The 21,519-nt window shown below is 40.4% G+C and overlaps 1 protein-coding gene and 1 long non-coding RNA gene across 3 annotated transcripts in view; one reads left to right on the top strand and one right to left on the bottom strand.

Moving 5' to 3' along the window:
- Positions 1 to 21,519, bottom strand: part of LOC126492996 (cytochrome P450 3A31-like) — a 287,886-nt gene that overhangs the window by 176,301 nt on the left and 90,066 nt on the right. The window lies entirely within an intron of this gene.
- The window catches only part of LOC126493002 (uncharacterized), a 236,485-nt gene continuing 227,685 nt past the window's right edge, over positions 12,720 to 21,519 (top strand). The window contains exon 1 of the long non-coding RNA XR_007589734.1: positions 12,720 to 13,020. This is a non-coding gene — a long non-coding RNA (uncharacterized lncRNA). The remainder of the gene's footprint in view (positions 13,021 to 21,519) is intronic.

Here is a 21,519-nt window from a genome sequence, read left to right on the forward strand (position 1 = left end):
ACATCCTACATGCATACTGAAGTTGGAGGAGGCCATTGGGTGTCCTTACTTTATTCCCTTGAGACAGGGTCTCTTACTGAACCTGGAGCTAGGCTGTCAGTCAGCAAGCACCAATTATTCTCCTGTTTCTGCCCCTCACAGGTTATAGTTGAACAGGGCCACATCCAGCTTTTTAAGTATTTGCATGATATTCAAAGTCAGATTCTTATGTTTACACAGCAAGCACTCTTTCCTATTAAGCCATCTCCCCAGTCCTCCATTTATATCTTAGTGCTTTTTTGTGTGTTTTTTGAGCAAGATTTTTCTGTATAACAGCACTGGCTGTCCTGGAATTTGCTCTGTAGACCAGGCTGGCCTTGAACTCACAAAGATCTGTCTGTCTCTGCCTCCCAAGTACTGGGTTTAAAGGAGTACACCACCATCACCTGGCAATATTAGTTTTTTTTTTTTATCATGAAACAAGTATAATTTCGTAGGGTATTGGCTCAAAATGTGCAACAGTCATCTATCGGTGGCCTTGAGTACCAGCCTCAGCACCCCCACAGGGTCCATCTAAGATTCTCTATGGCAGGTGAAAACTGGCTTGGGGAAAGGGATCTGAGGGGTAGAACAAATTGACTGACTCAAGCATGTTTTTCCTTGATATTTCTTTATTCCTTGGGAGAAGGTGAAAAAAAAAGAAGGGGGAAGGGGGAAAAGGCCATTTTCCATAAAGCTTTTAGTTTATATAGCATACAGACAAGTTAGCAATTTCCTAGGCAGTAACAATAGCATCAAGCATGCATTTCAATAGAAAAACAAACAAACAAAACCCAGTGGGTCTGACAAGGACCTGCTTTATGTCTCAGAGGGGGTGTGCCTGTGAAGCTCCCTGGTGGCTTTGAACACAGGGCTGGTTGCTATATTAAGGGCCTAGGAGGAAGGCAAGTTTCCTGTAGTTGATTGAGTTAAAAGAAATCTCTTTTGGGGACTTTGCTTTCATCTCCAGCAGATACCCAAGTGAAAGGTTTTTCTCTCTGAAGCTAGTTTTAGCACCTCAGGCCTTTTCCCTGTATAAACAGTTAATTTCCTGGGCTATGATCTTATGTTAAATGAAACCAAGGTGAAGGGTAAATACAGAATATTAGTAATTTGTTGGAGCAGAAGCCCAGTAAATTACACCTTGCTGAATCTGGTGTTAGAGCAGACATATGGGCTCCTATTTGAGGCTTCTTTCTTTCTTTCTTTCTTTCTTTCTTTCTTTCTTTCTTTCTTTCTTTCCTTTCTTTCTTTCTTTCTTTCTTTCTTTCTTTCTTTCTTTCTTTCTTTCTTTCTTTCTTTCCCATTTATTTATTTAGAAAACAAACTATCTTTGTTCATTATACATACCAATCCAAGTTACTACTCCCTCCCCTCCTCCCATTCCATCCATATACCCTCCCAGCCACCCCTATCCACTCCTCAGAGATGGTAAGGCACATTGCTTTGGGGAAGGCCCAAGGCCCTTCCTACTATATCTAGGCTGAGCAAGGAATCATCCAAAGAGAATAAGTTCCCAAAAAGCCAGTGCATGCAGTAGAGTTAAATACCAGTGCCACTGATAGTAGCCTCTGAGTCTTTGGAACTCCTTATCAGTGAGTGCTGTCCATAAAGAAAGTTGTGCGGCCTAATTTTATGTAGATCTTGGCTATGAGAACAAAGGTTTTACTGAGTGAATGCTTTCACACCAGGGCTTCACTGTGTGGTGAAGGTATCTGGTTGCCCTACAGGAAAAGTCAGGTTTATATACTACTGGAATATTATCTATAGTAATTGGGAGAAACATTATGATTTCACAAGATTTCTGCAGAATTGACAGTGAGTTATCTAAAAAGACAGGTGTTCCCGCAACTCTGGAAAATGGCTTTCTCCATGTGGAGTGTTCATACTCCCGTGAATTGGTCCAAACTGATTTGTCAGCTGTACATTTACCATATAATACTTGTGGACTCACCACAGTGGTCCATGTGTTCTTCATCTTGTTTGTCTCAATATTTTACATAACTGTAAATTTCATATGTTTCTTTCACAAAAAATTGTACAACCCATATATTTTATTCAATACTAATTTTACATGTCCTTATTTTATAGTGTGTGTGCACACAAGTATGTAACTCCATGCATTTTGTTGTGCACCTATATATAAACAGCAGCTGAGATACAGAATTGTTCCTTCACCTCAAGTTTTCTGTATTATAGTCTATAGTGTTGCCACACATAACTTGTGTTTGACTGGGGGGGCTTCACCTCAGCTCTTGGCATAAGGCCCCTCCCCTGGGAGTTGCCTTAGTCCAAACTTTACCTCCAAGAAAGCCCACCAAATGGTGACTCCTCCTCAGGGAGGGTCAAGAATGCTTGCCAAATGGTGACCCCCTCCCCAGGGAAGGTTGAGACCACTCCCATAGACTATTTAAACTGCCACCCAGAAAATGAACATGTGATCTCCAGGTTTCACGTGGTCTCCCCCTTTCTCTCTTCCCCTCTCTATGCTTTCCTGGGGCCACCCGGAAGCATTTTATTAAATATGGGCATCTTTTATTTGGTCTAATTTGGTTTGACGGAAATTATTTGTGACGGCAGAGAGGTTCGGCTAAAGACAAAATACCTCACTAGTTGTATTTTCTTCTTAGTTGGAAAATGTTTTTATCTTTAGTTTCTACACCATTGGTATATGTTTATTGTACAAAATGGTGGGCTTTCTTATTTCTTTTTTCTTTTTTCTTTTTCAAGACAGGGTTTCTTTGTAGATTTGGAGCCTGTCGTGGAACCAGCTCTTGTAGACCATGTTTGTAACCTGCCTTTCCTGATTTATTTGCATCAGTATAGAATTTAGGAGGTACTTCAGTTATTGGTGTTTCCCATATAATGCAAGGAAGAGTTCAGCTAGTTTTCTTTATAAGTGGGATGGTGTTGCTTTTGGGATATTTGTTGTTAATCTTTCAAAAAATCACTACATTCTCTTTGTGTACCATAAATAATAAAACCTTAGGGATAGATATTGGGCTCAACCTGAAGATCAGAAAAGCAAAGCAGCCAAGCCACTAGAGAGCTTTAACCCCTAAGAAATCCTCAGACTGGAAAAATATGAGTTCTTGTCTCATCCCAGCTTATGGATTAAAGGTGTGAACCACTAACACCTGGATCTGTTTCTGCATTGATTTTGTGTAGTCCAGGGTGACCTTTAACTCACAGAGATTCATCTGAGTCTCCCAAATCCTAGGATTAAAGGTGTGTGCTACCACTGTCAGGCCTCTAGTGGCTTAGCTTTACCTTCTGGTCTTTAGGCAAGCTTTACTTATAAGACATAAGTATAAATCTTTGTATTTCTCCCTTTAGTCTAAAATAAAAATAAAAAGTCTATAACTAATATAAGAACACTATATACAATAACTACAATAACTATATACAATATACAAGGCAATAAATACATTAACAATGTCTAGGCCATTTGCTTTTAACAAATCCAGAGAAAATACTCTATATCTGTCCTATCTTGGTGAGTTCAAAGACTTATATCTAATTTACTTTCTATTATAACTTGCATTACCATTCCAAACTATCTTTTGATAACTCTCCATCTTATATACTTTATATTTCTTTTATGAATTTCTTTTCTGAGTCTTGTAAACAATGTAAACTGTAGCTATAATCATCTAGTTTTCAACTACCTCAGAGACCCATGAAGGAAATAATATTAACTGAGTAAACAGGAAGTTCCTTTACAACACTGGGGTTTCCATCTTTGGCCTAAAGCCCAAGTATATCTGACAAACTTTTCTATGAGGCAGATTTTTGTGCGTGTTTTTAAACGGTTTTTGTTGTGCTATATGTTTTCTCCTCTCCCCTCCCTTTCTTCCCTCTCCCCTTTTACCTTCTCACCTGACCTAACCTACACTTCCAATTTACTTAGAAGAACTTGTCTTTTTCTCCTTTCTATGTAGATCTATGTATGTCTCTTAGGGTCATCTTTGTTGTCTAGGTTCTCTGGGGTTGTGGACTGTAGGTTGTTTTTTTCTTTGATTTATGTCTAAAAATCATTTATTTTTATTGTTTTTGTTGAACTATATATTTTGCTATGCTCTCCTCTTTTCCTTTCCCCTCCCCTTCTACCCTCTCCCATGATCCCCATGCTCCCATTTTATTTAGGTTATTTTGTCTTTTTTTACTTGCCATGTAAATTAGATCCATGTGTGTTTCTCTTAGGGTTCTTTTTGTTTTCTAGGTTTTCTGGGATTGTGAGTTGTAGGCTGGTTTTTCTTTGTTTTATGTCTAAAAACCACTTATGAATGATTAAATATTATATTTGTCTTTCTGGGTCTGGGTTACTTCACTCAATATTTTTTTCTAGATCCATCCATTTGCATGCAAATTTCAAAATGTCATTTTTTTTACCACTGTGTAGTACTCCATTGTGTAAATGTACCACATTTTCTTTATTCTTTATTCAGTTGAGGGGCATCTAGGTTGTTTTCAGGTTTTGGTTATTATGAATAATGCTGCTGTGAACATAGATGAGCACATGTCCTTGTGGTATGATTGAGCATCCCTTGGGCATATACCCAAGAGTGGTATTGCTGGGTCTTGAGGTAGATTGTTTCCTAATTTTCTGAAAAATCATCATAATGATTTCTAAAGCAGCTGTACAAGTTTGCATTCCCACCAGCAATAGAGGAGTGTTCTCCTTACCCCATATCCTTTCCAGTTTAAACTGTCATCAGTGTTTTTGGTCTCGGACATTCTGACAGGTGTAAGATGAAATCTCAGAGTTGTTTTGATTTGTATTTCTCTGATGGCTAAGGATGTTTAGTATTTCCTTAAGTGTCTTTCAGTCATTTGGGATTCATCTGTTGAAAAGTTTCTGTTTAGGTCTATACCCCATTTTAAATAATTGGATTAGTCAAATTTCTTGAGTTTTTTGTATATTTTGGAGATTAGTTCTCTGTTTGATGTGGTTTTGGTGAAGATCTTTTCTGTTTTATAGGCTGCTGTTTTGTCTTGTTGACCATGCCCTTTGCTTTACAGAGGTGAAGCAGGATTTTCTTGACAATCCTTTCCCCAAGACTAGAGCTGGACTCATTTTTATTTCACTTTATTTTGGAGTCCTGGGTGTACCACATGTTGTCTGTGGTGACCTGTCATAGATCACTGGTTAAAGTGTTTGTGGTCCACCTGTCCTTTCAGGCTACTGTTCTCTTTAGTCATTCTATGTGCATTGATCTTGGACATGAGGTCTTTTCAGACACAGGTTGTCCTTTACTTAGGAATTTGGCTAATTTGGGGACTGGGAAGATGGCTCAATGTAAAGTGTTTGTAGAACAAGCATGAGGGCTGTCATTCAGAGCCACTGCACACAAACCAGGCAGATGTGGTGGCCTGCTTGTAATCCCCCTGCATGCGAGATATAGAGAAAGACGTATCCCAGAACAAGCTGACTAGTTTAAGTACCAGAGTTGGTTAGTTCTAGGTACAAATGAAAGACCCTGCCTCAATAATGCATACAAACATTTGTGAGCACACACACACACACACACACACACACACACACCTACGTTCTTTCAATTAAAGTTATAACTTGTCTAGCTTTTTCTTCCAGGGGGACTCTCTCATTGGATGCATCCTAAAGAACATAAATAGATATTGGTTGGTGTAGTCATCAGCTCCATGCAGATCTGGTGTGGGAGAATTGTCTGTATTCTGTCAGTTATGTTTTAAATAAACACGGATTGGTCAGTAGCCAGGCAGGAAGTATAGGCGGGACAACCAAACAGGAAGTAGAGGTGGGGCAATGAGAACAAGAGTATTCTGGGAAGAAGGAAGCTCTTTCCACAGTCCTTCCCAGATCAAGGAAGAAGCAAGATGTGACCTACCCCGCCGAAAAAGATACCAAGCCATGTGGGTAACATAGATAAGAATAATGGGTTAATATAAGTTATTTTTTTAATTAATTAATTAATTTATTTATTAAAGATTTCTATCTCTTCCCTGCCACCGCCTCCCATTTCCCTCCCCCTCCCCCAATAAAGTCCCCCTCCCTCATCAGCCCAAAGAGCAATCAGGGTTCCCTGCCCTGTGGGAAGTCCAAGGACCACCCACCCCCCTCCATCCAGGTCTAGTAAGGTGAGCATCCAAACTGCCTAGGCTCCCACAAAGCCAGTACATGCAGTAGGATCAAAAACCCATTGCCATTGTTCTTGAGTTCTCAGTAGTCCTCATTGTCTGCTATGTTCAGCAAGTCTGGTTTTATCCCAGGCTTTTTCAGACCCAGGGCAGCTGGCCTTGGTGAGTTCCCAATGGAACATCCCCATTGTCTCAGTGTGTGGGTGCACCCCTCGCGGTCCTAAGTTCCTTGCTCATGCTCTCTCTCCTTGTGCTCCTGATTTGGACCTTGAGATTTCAGTCCGGTGCTCCAATGTGGGTCTCTGTCTCTGTCTCCTTTGGGACGGGGTACAGACGTGGCGGACGTGGTGCAGACGCAGCAGATGCGGTGCAGACGCGGGATGGCCCAAGCATGAAACAATGAAGCCCACACTGTGAGCAGATCATCCCTCTACAATTAAACCAAGTGCAAGCACCGGACAGAAATATAAGTTATAAGAGCTAATACAAAGCCTGGACTAATGGGCCAATCAGTTTATAACTTATGGAGACCTCTGTGTGATTTTCTTTGGGAATTACCAGCTGTGGGAACTAGGTAGGACAGAAACCCCAATAAGCAGGCCCCTCATGTTACACAGATCAGCCTGAATGTGTTGAAAAGGTGATTGAGATCTAGTTAAACCTTCTTGTATTAATAACTCAGGGTCATGAAGTGATCACCAAACATTGACAGGAAAAGAACAACCAGATGACCAACTTCAACCAAAGTTTTAGACCACCAGCTCTTGCAAAGTACTCCACTGGGAAACATGGATATAGCTATAAATAATATAATAGCTTATAATCTCACCATAAAAACATGCATGAAAATCTATAAAGCTCTTTTAAAGCATAAAAATTGATAATGCTTTTTGGATGTACAGAAAAAAGTAGAATTTTGCACTGGGCATAATAAAAGTTGTTCAGGGACTTGAGCAGTTCTGTTTGATGAGATTGCTGAGGAAGGACTCTTCCAGATGGAGTTTTGACTGAGGTGGGTTTGTTATTGCTGTTTTATTTCTTTTCATCTGTCTATCTACATATCTATCTATCTATCTATCTATCTATCTATCTATCTATCTATCTATCTATCTATCTATCATCTATCCTAAAATAGAAATATACAATTTCTTCTCTCTCCCTCCATCCAAATTCAAGGCCCCACCTTCTTTAGTCATTGTTGCTACAAATGTATATATATGTAAATGAATCAACATGTAACTACAATCACTGAATCCCTTCAGTGTTGCCTGCATGGGCATGTTTCTATGAACTGCAGGTGAGTGAGAACATGTGCTGTTTGTTGTTCTGGGTCTGGGTTATCTCACTCAACTTAAATTTTCTGGTTCCACCCACTTACTTGCAAATTTCATTTTTCTTTATAGCTGAATAATATTACATAGTGTATATGTACCACATTTCTATTTTCCACATAAATGGAATTATGAAAATATAAATAAAACATATATTTAAAAATTTGGAATTGTGGTAGGCTAACAGAATATCACATTCCCTCATGAGGGTTACTGTAGGAAACATGAGACTCAAGACTGCAACAACAAATTTTGTTGAGATTCAGACTCTTGTCTGTGATTCCTTCCCCAGATCATGCATTGTTACTTCTAGAACTAACACTTGGTCTCATCTCATCAGGGACAAACCAAAATCAAGTCAAGCCAATGTAAAGAGTGCTGTGTGGAAATCCCAACCAAAGTACACATTGTACTTGAAAACAAGGAGAGGTCATTGTGTTCTAACTGTTGTTGACTTAATGAGTTTGCCCAAATTTAAAGGTCTGTTATACTTTTTTTATGCTTCAGATGTCTATGCCTCAGGGGCCTCTGATGCCATGGGTATTGGTTGGCAGGGGAGTGGGTAGTGGGGTGGTGTTGGTGGTGAAGGGGTCAGTCCACAGGATCCTTTATACTTTTAAGAATGACAAACCAAGAAAAACAAAAAGTCTTATTCACATAACTCTGAGGACCTGGAACTTGGAACTTCCAGAATCCAAGTCAGAAAGTTACACATGTGACCCCAGTGATGGGAAGGCAGAGATAGGAGGATCCCTGGGGCTTGCTGGTGGGGCTTGCTGACTAGTCAGTGTAGCCAAATCATCAATCCCCAATTCAGTGAGAGGCCCTGTGTCAAAAAGTGAGGTGGAGAGTGATTGAGTAAGACAACTGATGTACACACACACACACGTGCATACACACACATGCATACACATACATATAAATACATGCACACCAGATATACAAACATACACATAAAATACAAAACTCTTGGAACTAACACAATTTCCTCTGAAAACTTAATTTGTTTAAGAGGATCTTGTAATAGGGGCAATAAGATCTTTGTCTGGGTCCTACCCACCTAGGGCCTATTGTATAACAGGGTAGGATAGCCTAGTCATTTCTTAAGACTAAAATCCAGCCAGCACTATGGACAATCCAGTACAAAGTCTTGGTCTTCAAAGGGCCATAAAGGGAGGCATGCTTTTTCTGAACTGTATTCTATTTAAGCCTCTGCTTCATTTCCTGCCTCCAGATTTCTGCCTTGTATTCTTCTGACTTTTCTGGATGGTGTACTGACTGCAAGCTGAGAGATGAATAAATCCTTTCCTTCCCAAGTTGCATTTGGTCATGGTACTTTGTCACAGCAATAGAAACTTTAAGTAAGACAGATAAGTGCAGATTGATGTTATGAAGTAATCCAACACTAGCTCAGAATTGAAAAAATAGTAAAGGGTTATTTATTTAGAGGTAGACTCACAGATCACAGTCCTATGCATGAATGGGGAACAGGAACTGAATCCAGTACCAGGAGAGAGTGTGTGTGCAAACTTTACAGCTGCATTTATAGTATATGAGATCACACCTAAGTGGGTTGGTTTCTTAAAGGTTATTGGCTGAAGTAATTCCCACAGCACCCCGCTTTTGTCTAAATAAGAGAGTTCTAAGCCTAACACAAAACTATATACAATAAGAACAAATATCAAGTATAAAAATTAGAATTACAACTAGCATAAGCATTATCAAACAAGACACATATGTTAAATGCTTCAATACTATCCTAAGGAATCTAAGTCTTAGGTTAGAAATACCTTGGCCAATGGCTGGAAAGATGGCTCAGTGGTTAAGAAATAGCTTGGCCAAGTCATAAGTGAAAAGTAGCTACAACTATCTAGTCTTCAATCCCATCAAAGACCTGAGAAGGGAAATAATATTACTTGAGTAAACAGTAAGTGCAATGAAACAACTTCTAAAATATACAATAAATGAAAGAGACAACTGGCTGCCTGGACAATCACCTAAAGTCTCATTTGCAACATTGGATCAATGAACTTTGGTTAAGGCTTAGAGTAACCGAGAGATCATTTTCAGAGGCAGGAAAATTTTCAAAACCATCTCGTCAAGGTTTGACAGTCTTTTTTTCTTTTATCCTGGTCATCCTGTACAGACACTATGTTTTTTTGTCAGTGATTGGGGTATGGGCAGTTCCTTGTTGACAGCTCTTAGGTCTGTTGCCATTCTCCATTTTCCAGATTTCTTTTTTTTTTTAAACAAATACAGGAGAATTCCAAGGGCTGATTGATTCTTCAATATGGTGAGCATCTATTTGCTCCTGTACCAGCTGTTCTAAAGCCTGCAGTTTCTCTTCTGTTAAAGGCCATTGTTTAACCCATATTGGTTTCTCAGTTAACCATTTAAAAGTAGGAGCATTGGTACCACTGAAGATTTGCTAGTTGATTTGTATTCTTGTACAGCCTGAATGACTGGTGACCTTTGTGTATAGTACCTTATAATATCCTCCTCAGAAACATGAGTTTATGGGACTGCAGGAATGTTAATCTGGGTATTCCATTGTTTCAGTAGGTCATGACCCCATAATTTCACTGCAATATTAGCCACATATGACCTTGTCTGTCTTTTGTTGATCTACATTCACTGGACCAATGTTGACCTTTGCTGTTATTATCTTCTACATAACCCAAAGGATTGAGACCTTCTATTTTTGCCATTCCTGGAGCAGACATTATTTCTAGGAATTCATTGTCTACAATCCCTTATCAGATGTCCTATTCTACCACAATTAAAACATTTGGCATTTTGATATCTCCTCATACCTTTGGAAATTGTTTCTTCTACTCAAGTCTCATTCAGTATTATAGTCAAATGTCTCAACATTCATTGTATTCAGGATCCATTCATCTATTGGTGCCCATCTAACCTTTAAAGGTCCAGGTATCTTTTTGCATTCTAAGTTGGCATTTTCAAAAGCCAATGATTTAATAAGTACTCATCTAGCTTCTGGGTCTGTTACTCCTGTTTGTACAGTCTTAGTTAATCTTTGTAAAAAGTCACGAAAGTGTTCTCTTTGGCCTCATTTAACATTAATATGTGATTCAATTATTTTTCCTAATTTTTGAATCCTGTCACAAGCATTTAAGGCCTCTGTGTGGCATAGGGAGCTTGAGCCTGTGGATCAACATAAATGCCCTCACCAAGGATTTGAACTTGGGAAGCCTCATATCCTTTTGCTTTCCCCTGTTGTTCTAAAAATTATACCCCTTCTCACCAATAGCATTTCCACAGTAGTTGTGGTCCATCTTCCAGGATCATTGAAACTAACTGAAGCCAAACGTGTGGGGTAGCCTTATTGCTGGAAGCCTATGTCTTTAACATCGCCCTAACAAATGCTGAATGCAATTCATAAGATACCATTGCTTGCTTAATTTCTTTTAGATCGTTCATACCTGTAGGTGTCCATACTTTGGATCCTTTTGGGCATTTAGAACTTGATTCTTTTTCAGAAGTGATTATAGAGTAGGAAGTTAAAACCCTGGGTAAGTCATCTCTGACTCTGACATGTACTGGCAGTATTAAATTCTGTCCTTGTACCTTCTCTCCCTGCTCATCAGCTCCAATAATTTCATCCATCATTTTAAATCTCTTTACTACTGTCTTTTGTAGAGCTGGAATCTCTTGGTCTGTATATATTTCTGGTGATCTCATTGACGCACCTAGTCTCTGGTCTTCATTCTGCATATGTGATTCCAAGGTATGAAGTTTTTCCTTTAAAGATAACATCTCATCCTTGGATATTATTTGGATAGTATGTAGATTGCCCTCCTGGAGAGATATTATATTTGCTAACCTATTATACTTAACATATTTTGATTGTTAAATTCAATAGTATGAATACTTTCATATAATTAATCAGTAACTTTTGATATGGATTGAATTTTGCCTGTCAAATTATGTTATCCTTTTCAATGGCATTATGTTTTTTAGCTAACTTTTGATCTTCAGTGGCATTAATCCTGTCAGCTATCTGTTCATTATTAGTCTGCAAAGACTGTATTATTTCTCAAAGTGTCTGATACTTGGCTCTGTTATCAAACCATTTTCTTACGGATATAATATGAAAAACATAGCTAAGCCCCAATATCCAATAAATGGATGCATTGGAAAAACCATATAAACCTTGCAGAATATCATCCAAAGTATAAGCAAAAAGGTTATTAAATCTTAGATGGGAATATTGTCTGCAATTATGCAACTTTCAAGTTTATTGATTTATTTATTAGTCAAATAGTTACCTTTGTTATGATATTAAATTGCTGTTGGTGTAATAATCTTTATTGGCCAGAAGGAGTCATGGTTGCAGGTGTCGTGTTTTCAGCTGTCGTGGTTGCAGCTGTGCTGCAAAGAGATGGGACCAGCATCATAAACAATTCTGTACTGCTTTGGTTTTGTACATTGGTGCCTGGTTAAATGCTGACAAGTATTCTTTGCTTGACAAATTAAGAACAATTAAGTCAATTTTGCAGAAAACTGCTTAGTAGGTAAAATCAAACCAAGTGGGTGGGGGTTAGAGACCTTTTGGGCAGTGGACATTTTGGGCCTTTTAGGCCAGTCCACATGGTAGGTGTGGAGTTGGAATTCAGGTGGGTGCCAGATGAAGATGGATGCTATAAAGTAATCTAATAGCTCATAATTGATTATAATAAAGGGATATCTATTTATTTTTCTTTTTTATTTGTCATTTTTTTAAAAAAGAAAACAAACTATCTTTTTTTATTATACATACCAATCCAAGTTCCCACTCCCTCCCCTCCTCCAATTCCCTCCACATACCCACCCACTTCACTGCCATTCAATCCTCAGAAAGGATAAGGTACATTTGGGGAAGGCCCAAGGCCCTCCCTACTATATTTAGGCTGAGAAAGGTATCCATCCAAAGAGAATTGATTTCCAAAAAGTCAGTACATGTAGTAGTGATAAATCCTGGTGTCACTTCCAGTGGCCCCTCAGTCTGCCCCAGACATGCAACTGTCAACCACAATCAGAGGGACTAGTGTGGTCCTATGCTTGTTCCTTCCCAGTCTGACTAGAGTTTGTGAGCTCCCATTATGGGTCCCTGCCCTAGCCACGCCCACTCCCATAACCTCTGACCCGCCCATCGCCATCTTGGGACCTCTCTCTCTCTTTCTGCTTCCTTGGCACGCGTTTTCTCTGTCTCTCTCTTCTTTTATCTCTCCTCTCTAAAACCCTTCATGGTTTTTAGGGATGGGGGAACCTCCAACCGCGGGCCTTCAGGGCCTCGGTTCCCTTCGCTGGCATTCAATTTGGCTTGTCTCCTGTGTTAAGCCTCAGCTCACCCGCGCCTGGAGGCCCGGGGTCTCCAGTTCTCTTTTTTTCTTTTTTTCCTTACTTTTCTTCCTTCCTTCTTTCGTCGTAACTGCTGCTACGGTGCAGCACGCTGCTACAGTGCAGCACGCCGTTATGGTGCGGCCTGACCTTGGCTGAATCCCTCCTGCCCGGGAATCGCTCTCCCGTCGGAGGCTCGAGTCGATTCAGCCAGGTTATAACATCCCCCCCTATGGAATCGGACGCCATTCCATAGGGCCAGCGGATGTTCATGCCATCTGCATCTCGCCTTAACGGGGAGCCGTTCTCGTTGTAGGCTTGAGGTGCCACGGTTTTTGCGGGTGTTTGCACGGCCTTGACCACGGGAGCCAATCCATCCAGACCTATCACTCTGGCCTCATCTTTTAATGCCTCACACTTATCAGTTTTTGTCCAAAATGGCCCCATTAAACTATACACGGCCGTTTTTCGGTTCCAGCCTTTTGCCCCTCCCCTCTGCGGCTTTTGTTGTGGCTTGGCGGGCTTTCCAACTGAGCAGACTACACATGGCGGTCGCCATCTTGGCTGGAGGCCAGATGGGTCAGGTGACCTTTTCGCCGCCATCTTGGCTGAGAGCCAGGTCATGTGACCACACTCTCCCGGTTTTACCCTGCCTTCTCACCAGGTTTTCACCAAACTCCTTATGCTAACTCTGTTAAATATGTTTTGAGCAATGGTCAAATGCCTTTGATAGGGCCCATCAGAGGCATCCACGTTGCCCAATTCCTGTTCACTCTCTATGTACAATAATTGTTTATTACATCTTATTTCAGACTACAAAACATGAGTCTTGTATTTTAAACTGGTATGTACCTTTAAGTCTCTTAAGCTGTTCTTTACCATTGTCAGTTTTGCCGCTAACCTTATATTTCAAGCAGTTTTTCCCTCTATCTTTTTACAAATGTAAATCTTACCTGTTAAGAGCCAATTTGGTCAAGCTCAGACCCAACTTTCCAAACAAATTCTATACTATAGTTATACCTGATAAACAGCCCTCAACTGCTCAGAGATCTGGGGAATGTGATATTTAAGTGTTTGATTAATTAAAAAAAAAAAACTTTTAACAACGACAAAAGAGACAGGTTGGCTCCTAGCAGCAGCTTTCTGCTCCCTCCAAAGAAGACAGTCACGCGCAGAACAACGTCCTTCTGCATCTCGCTTCGACTGCAGAGCGCTGACCATTGGGAAAACCTGCCTTTCATCTAAACTAAAGATCTCTAGACGTGGACGGAATCACCGGAATCGACAGCCTAGCTGCTCAGGTCAAGGTAGGCCTGTCTTCCTACAGATTTCTTAGCCCACAGGATCTTCTGGAGCCTGGCAGGCCCTGCGCTAAACAGCAAAGCTCAAGTGCAACCTTCAGCGACCATGGAGGACCCAAAAAAGAGTAGCTCTGGGTGCCAACCAAGTAAGTTCTCTGTCATTTTTTAATCAGTTACTCAAGTAAAATCTTATCCTTCTCAAAGATCTCTGACAGTCTGACAGCTGAGAGGTTTCGCCAGGTTGAGGTTTTACAAGGTGACCTCACCAAATTTCAAACCAAATTTATCTCTTATGCTACAGTCATTATATGTCTAAAACTTCTGTTTTCACAAACCCAAGGAGTTCTCATGAGTTCCAGGGAGCCAAATCAAGAAATCCATCTTAAACAGGTCAGATACCCCCTCGATTCCCTGGTCCTAAAATTTTTTCTTTTAACCTTAATTTGACTTTGTTCTTTGTTCTGCCAATAACTTAGGGACTCCAGACATTCCCATGCCACAGACATCGGTCAGAAGCAAAGAGACCAGCTATGCCAGGATGTTCCCAGCACCCCAGCCTTCTCTCGCACCCCCCCCCAAGACGACGCCCACAATCAGCCGGAAGCAGTCTTGAGAATTCGCCGCCCCAATTCCTTCAAACTGAAGTGTCTAATTTGCTTTTTATCAAAAGCAAGATGTGGGAATGATATTCTTGGGTCCCTGCCCTAGCCACGCCCACTCCCATAACCTCTGACCCGCCCATCGCCATCTTGGGACCCTCTCTCTCTTTCTGCTTCCTTGGCGTGTGCACGCGTTTTCTCTGTCTCTCTCTTCTTTTATCTCTCCTCTCTCCTTTTATCTCTTTTCTCTGTCTTTCTTTCTCCCCCTTCCTTAATAAATACTTATGGCTATTTCCTGTGTTTACGTGTCTGTTACCTGCCGCCACCGTGGGCCAAGGAAGCGTGCCCTCTTGTAGCCGCCCTCATGGCGGGCTCCCTCCGCCAGCCCGCCCGGGGACCATTTGCAGCAGCTCTCTAATCGTTTTTTAAGAATAACACCCATTAGCTCAGGCAAACTGTTTCAGTGGGTGTACCCACCATGGTCTTGACCTCTTTGCTCATATTCTCATTCCTCCAACTCTTCAACTGGACTTTGGGAGCTCAGTCCAATGTTCTGAGGTGGGTCTCTGCCTCTATTTCCATCAGTTGCTGGAAGAACGTTCTATGGTGATATTTAAGATATTCATCAGTTTGACTATAGGTCAAGTCAAGATCAGGGCTCCTCTCCTCTATTGTTTAGGCTCTTAGCTGGGGTCATCCTTGTGACTTCCTGGGAATTTCTCTATTGCCAGGTTTTTTTGCTAAGCCTATAATGGCTCCCTCAATCAAGATAATCTCTTTTCTTGCTATCATCTCTGTCCTGTCCTTCCTCCTTCTCAACTGTCCTATTTCCTCAAGTTCTACACATCCATCCCCTGCTCCCCTCCTCTTCCCCTTCCACCCTCCCATGTCCCCCCCCATGCTCCCAATTTTGTCAGGCAATCTTGTCTGTTTTGACTTTGCAGGTGGATCTATATATGTTTTTCTTAGGGCTCATCTTATTACTTTACTTCTCTAGGATCATGAACTATAGGCTCAATATCATTTGTTTATACACAGTATTCACTTATGAGTGAATACATATCATATTCATCTTTTTGGTCTGGGTTACCTCACTTAGGATAGTATTTTCTAATTCCATCCATTTGCATGCAAAATTCAAGATGTCATTTTTTTCCCCACTGAGTAGTACTCTAATGTTTAAATGTTCTACATTTTCTTTATTCATTCTTTGGTTGAGGGGCATCTAGGTTGTTTCCAGGTTCTGGCTATTACAAATAATGCTGCTATGAACATAGTTGAACAATTGCCTTTGCAGTATGTTTGAGCATCTTATATGTATATTCCCAAGAGTGGTATTGTTGGGTCCTGAGGTAGGTTGATTTCCAATTTTCTGTGAAACTGCCATACTGATTTCTAAAGTGGTTGTACAAGTTTGTATTCCCACCAGCAATGGATGAGTGTTTCTCTTACTCCACATCCTCTTCAGTGTAAACTATCACTGGTATTTTTTATCTTAACCATTCTGACAGGTGTCAGATGGAATCTCAGAGTTGTTTTGATTTGCATTTCCCTGATGGCTAAGGATGTTAAACATTTCCTTAAGTAAGTTTTGGCCATTTGAAATTCTTCTGTTGAGAACTCTCTGTTTAGTTCTATATCTCAATTTTTAATTGGGTTATTTAGAATTTTAATGCTAATTTCTCAAGTTCTTTATATATTTTGGAGATCAGTTCTTTGTATGATGTGGGGTTTGTGAAGGTCTTTTTCCATTTGGAAAATGCCTTTTTTTCTTATTGACTGTGTCCTTTGCATTACAAAAGCTTTTCAGTTTCAGGAGGTCCCATTTATTTATTGTAACTCTCAGTGCCTGTGCTACTGGGGTTATATTTAGAAAGTGTTCTCCTGTGCATTGAAGACTACTTCCCACTTTCTCTTCTATCAGGTTCTGGGTGGTTTGATTTATAATGAGGTCTTTAATTCATTTGGACTTGAGTTTTACGCATGGGGATAGATATGGATTTATTTTTATTCTTCTACATGCTGACATCCAGTTATGCAAGGAGCATTTGTTGAAAATGATTTCTTTTTCCATTGTATGATTTTAGCTTCTTTGTAAAATATCAGGTGTTCATAGGTGTGTGGATTAATATCTGGTCTTCAATTCAATTCCATTGGTCAACCTCTCTGTTTTTATGCAAATACCATGCTGGATTCATTACTGTAACTCTGTAATAGAGCTTGGTGTCAAGGATGGTGATTCCTCTAAAAGTTCCTTTATTGCACAGGATTATTTTGGCTATCTGTGTATTTTTTGTTTTGTTCATATGAAGTTGATTATTCTTTTTTCAAGGTCTGTGAAGAATTGTGTTGGGATTTTGATGGGGATGGCAATACAATACAAAGAATTGATAAAACAAAGAGCTGGTTCTTCGAGAAAATCAACAACAAAGAAAAACTTTTATCCAAACTAATCAAAAGGCAGAGAGAGAACATGTGAATTAACAAAATCAGAAATGAAAAGGCAAACAAAACAACAGACACTGAGGAAATTCAGAGAATCATTAGGGCATACTACAAAACCTGTACTCCACAAAATTGGAAAATGTAAGAGAAATGGAAAATTTTCTAGATAGATATCACATACCAAAATTAAACTTGGAAGAGGGACCTGGGGTTTTGTCCCACTGTGGAGGTCCTAGAGAGTGGGGTATCCCACTGTATGGCTGTTTACTCACCTCTTATGTCCCCAGTATTGGAACAAGTTGTATTTCAGAGTTCCACCTAAGTTGCAGGAGGATCAAAGGGTTATTTATTTAGGGGTAGTCTTACAGGTCATTGTCTTCTGTATGAATGTGGAACAGAAACCAAATCCAGCAGCTGGGAGAGAAAGACCATGTACAAACTTTACAGCTGCATTTGTATCATGTTGAGATAGGAGCGGCAGGGCTGCGTCCCCGGCACCCGGCTGCCCGCATGGCTAGGTTATGCCCCGAAATAATTACATGGAAACTGTATTTTTTTTAACACTGCCTGGCCCGTTATCTGTAGTCTCTTATTGGCTAGCTCTTACATATTGTTCTAACCCATTTCTAATATTCTGTGTAGCCCACAAGGTGGCTTACCAGGGAGGATCTTAACCTGCGTCTGTCTGGAGTGGGAGAACCATGGCAACTCCCTGACTCAGCTTCTTTTCCCCAGCATTCTCTTCTGTTTACTCCACCTACCTAATTTTCTGTCCTATGAGGGCCGAGGCAGTTTCTTTATTATTAACCAATGAAAGCAACAGATAAGATACAAGACCAACCTCCATCAGTATCATAAGAGACCATGCCCAAGTGAGCTGAAGGAGTTCCCACAGCAGATAGGCATGGTAGGCAGAAAGGTAGTCTTGACCAAATCAGTGATGTAAATAATCCTTTTTGACTTCCACTTTTGCAGGGGGATCTAGAAAAGCTGTTGTTGCTGCTGCTATTGTTTGCATTTGCAAGAGGTGGTTGCTCCTACTCTGAGATAGAGCCTCACCATCAGAAATAGCTCCTCTCTCTCTCTCTCTCTCTCTCTCTCTCTCTCTCTCTCTCTCTCTCTCTCTGTGTGTGTGTGTGTGTGTGTGTGAATGAGTGATCTGTCCAGTAGATTTCATTGCTGTGTGAACTTAGCTTTGTTTTTTTTATACTTATCAATGTCTCCTTTTTCTTATAGGACAAGGTAAATACATGGGAAGGTAACTCATAAGGAAAAAGTTAGAGGCAGAAATAGGACAAAATAGAGTTGGGTAGGCTAGTACCCATTGTTCTTTCTTAGATCTTCCAATTCTTGCACCTTGTGACATAAGCATTGCAATCAGAGTGCTATTGTTTTTTCTATAAATTGGTAGCTCCCTGCCATGACTCATGGGAAGCAATGACTTCTACTGGCTGAGTGAATTGCTTTTAATAAGGTAGAAGAAGCATTACTCTGAATATTCTGCAAGTTACATCCAAATTCCAGAAGTTATAACTTTTTTAATTACATTTTTTTTGCAGATGTGTGCATGTATGTTGTGTGCGCACTTGCATGTGTGGTGACATGTGTGTGTGTGTGTGTGTGTGTGTGTGTGTGTGTGTGGACCAGAGCATGTACACATATGTTCAGGGTACTTGGGGAAGTTCAAAGTTGACGAAGTCTTTTGTTGCTCTCCACTTTACTGAGCCATAGAGATCATCAACTGACTGTTCTAGCCAGTCAGTGTTGTAGTAGGAGCTGCAGGCCGCTTCCCGCCACCCGGCTAGCTTTACCTGAAATAATTACATGGAAACTGTATTCTTTTGAACACTGCCAGGCCCATTAGTTCCAGACTCTTATTGGCTAGTTCTTACATATTGATCTAACCCATTTGTAATATTCTGTGTAGCACCATGAGCTGGCTTACCAGGAAAGATCTTAACCTGCATCTGTATGGAGTGGGAGAATCATGGTGACTGACTGACTTGGCTTCTTTCTCCCAGCATTCTGTTCTGTTTACTCCACCTATCTAAGCTGCTGTCCTATCAAAAGGGCCAAGGCAGTTTCTTTATTAACCAATAGACATATGAAACCTCCTCCATCAAGTCAGTTTTCCCAGGGGATGCTCTGTCCCTTTTTCTCCAGTATTGGAATTATGGGTGATCATCATGCCTGCTCATCTTTTAATTTTATTCTGGGGCTCTGAATTCCAGCTCTTAATCTAGCACAGTGAGTTTTTTTTTGTCCACACAGCCATGTCCTTAGCCAGATATACCAACTGTGCAAAAATGTCCAAACAAGAGAAGCACTGTTATCTAACAAATACAATTATCCATTCTTCTGTGAGGTAATGCTTTAGCTGTGCAGGGAAATATGCTTAGCACTTGGGAGGTGGTATCAGGGATTCCAGGATATCCACTGCTAGTAGTGAGTTTTAGGCCAGCCTGGGGTACATGTAACACTGTTTTAAAGACAACCAACTTGCCAATCCAGTCCAAAAAAGAAACAAACAAAAAAACATTAACATATAGACATGCCAGAAGGAAAGACATGTATTTTGGTTATAGCCATCTTAAGTTCACAAGTTAAGTAAGCTATTCAGAAGCTTCTGTAGTTCCAGACCTAGGAAATTAACCCCGCATCTTATCACCCTGTGAGACCTGAAGGCCCCAGGCTTCAGAAGCAATTAGCATTTCCTTTGTTAGTTATTATCTCTTTATTTAGGCCAGAGGTGTCTCCTGACCTGACATTCCAGTATTCTGCTCCCCCCCCCACCTGTTTGCTATATAACAGCTCCTGAAGAAAAATAAAGTTGACAGCTTGATCAGGAAGCAGATTTGCTGTCCTCTCTCTTGTCTCTTGTCTCTCTATTCCTCTCTTCCAGTTTACCAAGGATTCTGTTCATGTCCTGCTGATTCACACACACACACACACACACACACACACACACACACACACACATACACACGCGCGCGCGCACACACACACACACGCAGAGGCGTGTACATGTGCTCTTGCCTTTGCCTATTTTGGGAATAGAGTAATTTTTGAACTTTGGTGGCTGGGAGGAGATGAGAAGTTTGGTGAATGCCTAGAGTCCCCCATCCATGAAGAGAATCAATGTCATCTTGATTTCTGCATTTTCTTCACAAAATCAGCTGGCATCTGAGTTATAGCATGTAGCCTCATAACGGGCTTCATGCCAAGTTCCATATCTCTTTTTAAAAAATTTCATTTTATTTTATTTTTGTTTTAATTGGGCTACACATTTTCTCCACTCTCCTCTCCTCCCCTCTCACCTTCTACCCCCTCTTCCCCACACTCTCAATTTACTCAGGTGATACTATCTTTTTCTCCTTCCTGGGCAGATCCATAAATGTCTCTCTTAGTATCTTTTATGTTATCTAGGTTCTCTGGGGTTGTGGACTGAAGGCTGGTTATTCTTTGCTTTATGTCTAAATGTCACTTATGAGTAAGTACATATTATGTTTATCCTTCTGGGTTACCTTATTCAGTATGTTTTTTTCTCATTCTGCTGGTTTGCCTGCAAATTTCAAGATGTCATTATTATTATTATTATTATTATTATTATTATTATTATTATTATCCACTGAGAAGTACTCCATTGTGTAAATATACCACATTTTTCATAGCCATTTTTCTGTTGAGGAGCATCTAAGTTGTTTCCAGAGTCTGGCTATTACAAATAATGTTGCTATGATTGTAACTGAGCAAATGTCCTTGTGGTTTGATTGAGCATCCTTTGGGTATATGCCCAAGAGTTATCACTCTTGCAGGGTGTCTTAAGGTAGATTGATTCCTGATTTTCTGAGAAATTTCCATAATATTTCTGGAATTCTTCTCCTTCTGCAACTCCTGTCATTCTCAGGTTTGATCTTTTTATGGTGCCCCATATTTTCTGGATATTTTGTGTTAAGAATTTGTGGGTCTTAATATTTTCTTTGATTGATGAATCTCTTGTATCTTCAATGCCTAAGATTCTTTTTTCCATCTCTTGCATTTTGTTGATTATGCTTGCATTTGTAGTTCCTGCTTGTTTTCTCAAATTTTCCATTTTCAGATTTCTCTTGTTTTCCCCTCCCTCTAATTCAGTTCTTAAGTCTTTTTTTCTTTTCTTATTTTTATTGAAAGAAAAGAAAAAAATTCCCACCTCCTCCCAGCATCCCATTTCCCTTCCCCTCCTCCCACTCCTCTCCCACTCCCTCTCCAGTCCAAAGAGCAGTCAGGGTTCCCTGCCCTGTGGAAAGTCCAAGGTCCTTGCCCCTCCATCCAGGTATAGGAAGGTGAACATCCAAACTGGCTAGGCTCCCACAAAGCCAGAACATGAAG

This window comes from Alexandromys fortis, unplaced genomic scaffold (assembly GCF_014885135.2).
Source record: "Alexandromys fortis isolate MF-2015 unplaced genomic scaffold, M_Fortis_MF-2015_v1.1 scaffold_306, whole genome shotgun sequence".
NCBI classification, from domain to species: Eukaryota; Metazoa; Chordata; class Mammalia; order Rodentia; family Cricetidae; genus Alexandromys; species Alexandromys fortis.